The following is a 9,436-nucleotide window of genomic DNA, read 5'->3' as shown; positions in this document are numbered from 1 at the left end:
TGTGCCGAGCTAGTCAGGGATGGCCCAGGACCACGGAAGCTTGTGGGGTGTCTAATATGTGTAGAACAATTTCCTCGCGATGGTTGCCGGAGATGAGGAAGCTCACAGGAGGGGTGGCGTGAGTGATGCGGACCAGCGGGGCCCCAGTGATGGCGTGGGCTTCTAGCGGCGAGCGCAGCGGGACACGGGGCAGCTGCAATCGGGCCGCCAGGCCGGCATCGATGAAACTCCCGTCAGCCCCCGAATCGAGTAGCACCGAGACGGCATGGGGCTGACCCCCGATAAGCAGAGTGGCCGAAAAAAGAGGGCGGACTTCAGGGGACTGGCTTAAGGGGGTCACGCTCACCTGTACTCCCCATGCTACGGGTGAGCGCTGGCCCTTTACCGGACAGGTCGCCACGAAATGCCCTGACTGCCCGCAGTACAGGCAGGCCCCGGCACTGATTCTCATCTGTCGCTCGGCAGGGGACAGGCGAGTCAGGCGAGTGCGTCGACCTGCATCGGCTCCGGGGAAGCAGGCGGCGGAATAGCAGGGCTATGCACAACTGGCGTGGGCAGTTGTTCTCGAGAGGGGCTCGGCAGTTCACTGACTCCTCTCTCCTGGCGCCGCTGCGACAGGCGCTGGTCGACTCGGATAGCCAGGTCCACCAGGGCTTCAAAGCTGCCCGGCAGTTCCCGGGTGGCCAGCTCATCCTTGATGGACTCAGTAAGGCCGTGGAGAAAAACGTCGTATTGAGCCTCCGTATTCCAGCCGCTGGAGGCAGCGAGAGTGCGGAAGTCAATAGCAAAGTCCGACACTGACCGACGCCGAATCAAGAGCATCTCCCTCGCATCCTCGCGACCATGTCTGGATCGATCGAAGACCCTCTTCATCTCCTCCGCAAAGGCCGCGAAGGAACGGCAGAAAGGGACGCCGGCGTCCCAAACCGCAGTGCCCCACTCCCTGGCACGTCCCGTCAGCAGGGTAATGACATAGGCGATCTTCGCCCGGTCCGTGGGAAACGTGGAAGGCTGCAGTTCAAAAACCAGGGAGCACTGGGAGAGGAACGACCGACAGGTTCCCGGATTCCCCGTGTATGACTCGGGAGGTGGCAGACAGGGCTCCCGGTTCGGGGGTACAGGTGGAGCAGATGGGGGAGCTGCAGCGGGCGGCGAGGGGCGGTTATCCTGGCTCAGCTGCAACTGCTGCAGCTGAGATGTGATGCTGGCAAGGCTGGCAGCGAATCCCTCCAGGGACCGGCCGATGGTTTCCAGCTGGTTTGGTGCCCCCCAGCAACGCGCCCTGCAGCTCCAGTGCAGCCCGCAGCTGGGGTAGGTCCGCTGAGTCCATGATGGCTAGTTCGTACTGTCAAGGCTCAGGCAGGGACTCAGGCGCGGACCACGGGAGCTTCGGGTTCCAAGCGTCTTTAATGGAATCGTCAGGCAGAATCGCTAATCAGAAAACGGGCAGGGTCGAAAACCGGAAGGCAGTCCGGGACAGAGCGAGGATCGGGAAACTGGAGCAGGCAAGGTCGGGAACCGGACAGGCAGGCAATCAGGCGAACGAGACAAGGAGGCAGGCAAAAACGAGGTCTGGGTACGAGCAGGGTCAAAAAAACGAGAAACAGGCAGACAGAAGCAAAACGCAAACGGCGGGGACGAAACAGGCGAAAAACACTGTGACGAACTAGCAACAGGACAGGGAAAAGCAGGGAAGATATAGGGCAGGGCAGACGAGGGAATAGGAAGCAGGTGTGCAGGCAATCAGGCGGGCGGAGACCGGGCGGGGAGCGGGGCAGGACTAAAACACAAGGAAAACAAAAGCACATGGGCAAGGAAAAACAAAAACACAACAGCTAAGGAGGCGGAGCACTGACAGATAATTTATATTCCCGACCTCCACGACCAATTCCTTTAATATGAATATCCTGTCGCAGGGCTAGTGCTAGTGGTTCAATAGCGACGGCGAACAGGAGAGGAGACATAGGGCAACCCTGTCTCGTGCCTCGTTGCAATTTAAAGTAAGCAGATAAATTATTGTTTGTACACACAGCAGCCATTGGGGAAGAATATAGAGCCTTAATATAAGATAAATTTTGGACCAAAACCGAACTTTTCAAGAGTGTAAAAGAGATAATCCCACTCCACCCGATCAAAAGCTTTTTCAGCATCAAGTGATATTAAAATCTCTGGAAAGACGGATGGAGAGGGATTATAAAGGATATTTTAAAGGTGCCTTATGTTAAAAAAATGAGTACCTGTTCTTCATAAAACCTGTTTGGTCTGTAGAAATAATTAAGGGAAGGGACACTTCAAGACGAAGGGCTAAAACCTTTGCAAGGATCTTTACATCTGTATTCAAAAGTGAATTTGGACGATATGAACCACATTGAAGGGGATCTTTATCTCTCTTTAGAATAAGTGAAATGGTTGCCTCGCGCATAGTTGGGGGGAGGGATTGAGAGGAAAGCGATTCCTGAAATACAGAAAGGAGAAGGGGGGCAAGCTGTTCTGAAAATGTTTTAAAGAATTCGGACGGATAGCCATCCGGTCCTGGAGATTTGCCACTTTGCATACTTCTAATCGACTCTACAATCTCTGCGATAGAAATATCGTCCTCCAGCTCCGCGGCTAGTTTCGGATCTACTCTGGGGATATCAAGATTATGAAAAAAATTATTTAAGGCATACTCGTCATCTGGTGGCTCTGACGTGTAGAGGGAAGAATAATAATGCTGAAAACATGAATTTATTTTTAAGTGATCAGTGTGCTTTAAACCTTGTCCATCACTTATTTCGGATATGTAGTGATTAGCAGTCCTCTGACGTATCTGGTGCGCTAAAACTTTTCCAGCCTTCTCCCCATGCTCATAGAGGCTGTGCCTATATTTTAAAATTAAATTCTCCGCTTGGCGCATCGAGAGAAGATCAAATTCCATTTTAAGTGCCAAACGTTGTTTAAGCACATCATCCGTGGGTGAATGGCTGTACACTACATCTAACTTCAAAATATCATCTGTCAACTGCCTAAGGCGTTCAGTGTCCGCTTTCCTACGTATTGCAGAGTACGAAATAATCTGGCCCCTTAAGTATGCTTTCATCGACTCCCAAACCGTTGAAGGCGACATTCCCGGGGTCTGATTATGGGCAAGAAAAAAAACTAATTCGGATTTTATGAAATTTACGAAAGGTTCTTCAGAAAGAAGTAAAGGATTAAGTCTCCATGAGCGATAGTTGGGCCCTGCACTAGGGATGCGCACTCTCATTGTCAAGGGGCTATGGTCCGAAATAACTATGGGTTGGTATTCACAATCAGTTATCACAGGGAGAAGCCTCTTATCAATAAAGAAATAATCTATTCGTGAAAACGTCTTATGGACTGAGGAAAAGAAAGAATAACCTCTAGAGGTAGGATTGCGGAATCGCCATACGTCTGATACGCCATATATCTTAAGAAAAAGTTTGATTGATTGTGCTGATTTCGACAATGCTGTTGCCATAGGGGAGCTACAGTCCAAATATGGAGAAAGCACACAGTTTGTGTCCCCACCTAATATAAGGTGATGCGTCTCCATACTTGGCAGTCGGGAGAAAAAATTAATGAAAAAAGCATTGTCGTCAAGGTTTGGAGCATAAATGTTGGCCAAAATAATTGGGAATCCGTATAATCGACCTACTACAATGACATAGCGCCCCATGGAGTCAGATTCTATGTTTGACATTAAAAATGGTACATTCTTACTAATTAGAATAGCCACCCCCCTCGCCTTGGAGCCGAAATAAGAATGATATGCTTGTCCTATCCATCCTCCCCCCAATCTGAATTGGTCTGCGGTACGGAGATGAGTCTCTTGGAGGAAGGCAATATCAATTTTGAGATGTTTAAGATGTGTGAGCACCCTTTTGCACTTCACAGGATGATTTAAAGACTTGACGTTCCATCTTACAAAATTAACCAAGCAACCTTTAGATCCTCCTAAATTATTTGCATCCCCCATTAAAGACCATAATGTATAATATACTATAAATATGCCCCCAAAAAGTAAAATAGCAAAATTGAAAATATATAAAACAATTACCAAAGTAAACCAATACACTTACAGGTCTGATGGGTCCCCAACCCCGGTCACCTAACTGAACATGGTGACTGTAACACCCCTCGCAGAAAAACTCCACACGTGTGTAAGTAGTGGGGTACAGACTAGCGTCCAACAAACCAGCCCCTGCCAAACCCCCTTCAAGGCGAGGCGCCAACAAAATAACAAAAATTGCGAGGTGCCAACAAAATGCACTTATAACAGACATGTTCTAGCGCAGTGCCATGAAGATGTCATTTGGCTATGTTATCTTTAACTATCCCCGTTTTTAACTAGCACTCCGCTATCAAATATATCAAAAATAAACAATTATATATATATATATATATATATAATATATTTCACTGGACACATGCCATATAAATTGTGCATAAATTGTATGATTGGGGACAGCTTGCTTTCAAAATTATACTACGCAAAATACACATACCATACAACTTACTGACTTGCCTTTGGTAGCTTAAAATTACACAGAAAACCTGATTTTGACTACATTTATTAAACTACTGGTTCTGTTAGTTATATGTGACACAAAACAGAGACCCAAGATAACCGTTTATCATTTATTAATAACGAACAATTCAATGTTTTCAAAAAAGGTGTCAAACAATAGTTTGTATTTGAATTAAACATTGTATTTTAACTGTTTGCACTAAACGTTAAGCAAAAACTCTCAAGCAGGTAAACAGTAGTCAAATATATAGCAATTATAAACAAACATCACTACATGGAAAAACCTGAACTTTCAAATCAGCATTGTATTATAACTGTACTAAAATGAATGTATTTCATACTGGAAACGTCAAACAGTTCAACAGCTAAAACATAACAACTGTAGAATTTAAATGCATACTGAAATATATAAACAATGAACATACTTTTGAAAACTCACTCAAACACACAAAATTCATCAACAGCGTTTCCAAGACCACCATCATCCTCCGCACAAGTGTATTCTTTCTTTTCAAAACGCTACTTGATAGTCATGATCAAGCTGTCTTCATTGACAGAAACATTAAACTCAGCAACATTAAGGAAGTGCTCCTCGATATCCTCCACGTCATTCAGTAAATGGTACATGTTGTACTCGGTGAAGTACGCATTAATTGTGGAATTCGTGATAGTCAGTGCGTGATCTGTACCGTCGATTGTCAGTGACATGGTGCCTCTGTATGTTCTGGAGTAGCAGCATGACTTCTGCATCAGTTTGCAGCACTCACATCTGTGGACCGATGACTTGGCACACCGCTATTAAATCTTATCAACGCCTCCCTTATGTCTGGACACGTACCTCAGCCCTTCAAAGTAGCAGTTATCAAGCCTATTCTGAAAAAGCCTAATCTTGATCCCAATGACCTGTCAAACTATAGGCCCATCTCAAACCTTCCATTCCTCTCAAAAATTCTGAAAAAAAGCAGTATCAAAGCAACTCTGTGCCTTTTTACACTCTAACAACATTTTGGAAGTTTTTCAGTCCGGATTTAGGCCTCACCACAGTACGGAAACCACTCTCCTGAAAGTGCTTAACGACCTTCTACTCTCCTGTGACAATGGCTGTATCTCTCTTCTTGTGCTGCTAGACCTAAGTGCAGCCTTTGATACCACCGACCATTGTATCTTCCTTGACCGCCTCGAAAACCTGGTTGGCATAAGTGGACAGAGATCTATCTTCCGCAGAGAGCCCTTTGCTCCCAAAATGCCGGGCTTCTCATCATTCCAAGAGTGGGCAAAACTACTGTAGGCAGTAGAGCCTTTTCCTATCAAGCCCCTCTCCTGTGGAACAGCTTACCCTCCGAGATTCGGGGAACAGACTCTCTCTCCACCTTTAAGTCTAGGCTCAAAACATATCTATATAGTAAATCCTTCAGCTGAGGGACATGGCCTGGTGCTGGCGTGGATCATAGAGTCTCTGGTGGGCTAGCTCTCAGGGGGTCTCACTCCTGGGAACAATGTAAAGCTGCTTTGTGACAACTTGTGTTGTAAAAAGCGCTATACAAATAAAAATGAATTGAATTGAACTCACCCTGGGGTGTCTGGCATTTCGGACAGCGATGTTTGCAGATCACCTGTATTCCGGTAACAGTTCCTGACAATTTGGAAAACTTCTCGTCCTCGCCGAGTTCACTACAATCAGCCACTTCAATTCCATGAATTTCTGTAATGGTAGTGGATGGACTCCCCGACAGATATATTCGTCCTTCCCTTTCTCTTGTCAATTGGTTCGTAAACTTGTAGGACTTCAGAGCACCCACTTGAACAATCTGTTTGTCCCACAGAGTAAGTTTCATCTGGCCTGTTGAATCGCCAATCTGGAATTCCTTGAGCTTGCAGTCTGTTCGATTCACGGTGACAACTTTGCTCAGGGTTCCCTGGACCAGAATTTTTGCTTCCAGGACACCAACCTGTTACACACATAAAGCCACAAAAATTACGACTGCAAAGAAAATATTAATAACCGCTGACTTCAGAATATATGCTACGACATTACAATTAAATTGAAATTACTGTAGCCTCATTCAGATTTATTTAAAGGCGCTTTAAATACAGCTTTCTTAAAACCTGTTCATACTATGTGTGCACTACACCAACATGACAACACACGTTAATTAAATTTTGAAGGCATATTAATACATCTTTTTCAAAACAGGTTAATACGCTTTTAACAATGGGCTACATCAACTAGAGAACACACGACTCCATTTGATTGTAGTCGTGAATACGTTATACCATGTACACAGTTTGCCTAGGTCCAAGCGCTTGCGCCTTGGCAATGTCCAGTTTTGAACTGCTGGGAGGGACCAAAAATGGCACCTTGACCACCTCCAACCTGGTAGCTCTGTTGCATAGGATGTCAAACCCAGCAGGATCCAAGAAGCCTATAGAAAACCTAAGAACAGTAAATCAGTAAAACAATCAGTAATTTAGGCTAAATGACCACTTGGTATGAATTACAATCTCCTGTTGTATTTACTTTCATTTTAACAAAATTACAACTTACTAATGCTTCGCTTCACGTTCCTCAGCTTCACTGCCGTGATGTTTTTGCAGGCTTGAGTAGTATTTCACATTGCGCTTTGAAACTGTGCTCGGCGAGACACAGTGCAGAAAGCCCTCTAATGTTTCGGACTTGTCTTTTGCTATTTTGGCAGGGCTGGCCATAGTTATAGACTTCTCCTCATAAGCAATGCTCTCCGTGGGACACTGCCTTAGAGATATATAATATATATATAATATATATAATATAATACACACCCACACACATATATATATATATATATATATATATATATATATATATATATACATATATATGTGTGTGTGTGGGTGTGTATTATATATATATATATATATATATATATATATATATATATATATATATATATATACACAAGCCATTGATAAAAGTGTTTTACTCTTTAATTGATTCTGTGTGTAGCCACAGGTGGGCCTCGCTAAGCTTTGAACCCCCATGAAAAAAAACACAGGTCCATCCAAGTGTCTTATTTTCTAAGACGCCAATGTGGGGTCAATATCAATCACCTAACTACATAGATGTCATTATTGATGTCATTTTACTATTGCATCATCACTGACTACCACATTCTGAAATGTGGCCAATAAAAGAAACGAAAAACTTGCAAATATCCCTCTCTGCAACTCTGCGCTGCTTGGAAGCATTGCTTTCCAAGTGACAGTTATGTTTCTCAGTGCTTACAGAATATGATTAGGTATTGGCTACACAATTTTACCCAAGAATGCAGTTATTGGAAGCTATTGCAATGCATAACATGGTTCAAAAATGACACATATACATGAAAGTGTGACTTTTAAAAAACGGAGGCACATAATTTGAATAATTTTAACACATTTTTTAAACTTTGATTTGGACCACACATTCATTTCCTGGTGTTTGCTTGGTGTTTGATATGTCTTTTCTGTGTGTGTACGCATCCTTGTTTGATCCATGTTTTGCTCCCTTATCTCAGCACATACATTGTTGATAAATAACAATATCAATTTTGCTGTCATCTTTACACACTGGTGTGTTGCACTGTGAGTACTAGCTGCTGATGCTGTGAACCTTCACGGCCAGTCAAGTCATTTTGATCAGGGTAGTGCATTAAATTCAATGGGGATTTTATGCAGGTCATTTTTAACCTATGCTATGTAAACCTGAGGTGGTCATAAAAAGGTGAATTTATTAAAATAGTAAAAAAAAAAGAAAATTAAAACCATGACTTGTGCACACCAAAAACAAGGTATTTGAAGAATACCTGCAACATTAAATGATAACATTGGTTGATTTCAAACAAATAGAAAAGAAACAATTGACAGGGTCATTCTTGACCCATGTTATGGGTTAGCGCCAATTAAAGGCTGAACCACTCACTGATTTCTGGCTATGCAGCAGTGATCCAGACACAATTGATACTTTTGGGGTGCTGTCCTTACTGCCAGACAAAAATGAAACCATTTTTTATCTTCACCCAGACAAAAAAAAAAATTCTACACACCTGACCTTTACCTCAGGGCAATTGTCTTTAACCCTTCGCCCTTTTGCTGTTTAGCGCGTATGCTAAAACCAGTGCGATTAGAACACTAGCTTGGAAAAATTCTAGCTAATTTTAGCTTTGAGGAAACAGTGATTTAATGTTAAAAATATAGCAAATGCTAAGTGAAAACTATGAGAAGCTTAAAAACGCTAATGAAAACATAACGAACCATATAATATGAGGGGCCGTTTACGAAATATTTCAGACTTTTGTTACACAAACACATATGAAACACATAGACTATGCATTCACATCTGACACTTTCACACAGGCATCCATATTACTGAAAACTCACACACACACACTGTAAAATCGAATAAGTTCAGAGTACTCAAAACTTTTTTGTAACCAATTACCTAAGAAAATTTAAGTACCTGTTCAATTTTTTTTAATTACACTTTAATTCAAAAATATATTTTCAGTTAACTCAATTTCTTTGTTTCTCTTTTAATCAATTTAAATTTCTCTTAGCTTATATATAATATTTACACTTTATAATATTTTTAATTTCTACATACTAAAAAATTTACTTCAATTATGCTAAATGAAACTAAGTTCCACCAACTTAACCTTAACCCAATAAATTTAATAGTACACAACTTATTGTCTTTGGGAAAATCTACTCAAAAGATCAAAGTGTGTTAAACTCAAACACTAATGGAAACCTACTCAATCTTATTACAACTAATGGATTTTATAATCCATTCATTATTCAATCCATTCATCCATCCATTATCTTTTTTTAAGATACCAAATTTTAAGCAAGTAACTCTCAAAAATATGGATAAACTCCATTGTTACAATTCAA

The sequence above is a fragment of the Megalops cyprinoides genome, chromosome 17 (genome assembly GCF_013368585.1).
Source record: "Megalops cyprinoides isolate fMegCyp1 chromosome 17, fMegCyp1.pri, whole genome shotgun sequence".
Classification (NCBI taxonomy): Eukaryota; Metazoa; Chordata; class Actinopteri; order Elopiformes; family Megalopidae; genus Megalops; species Megalops cyprinoides.
Note: the sequence above shows the minus strand (reverse complement) of the source record.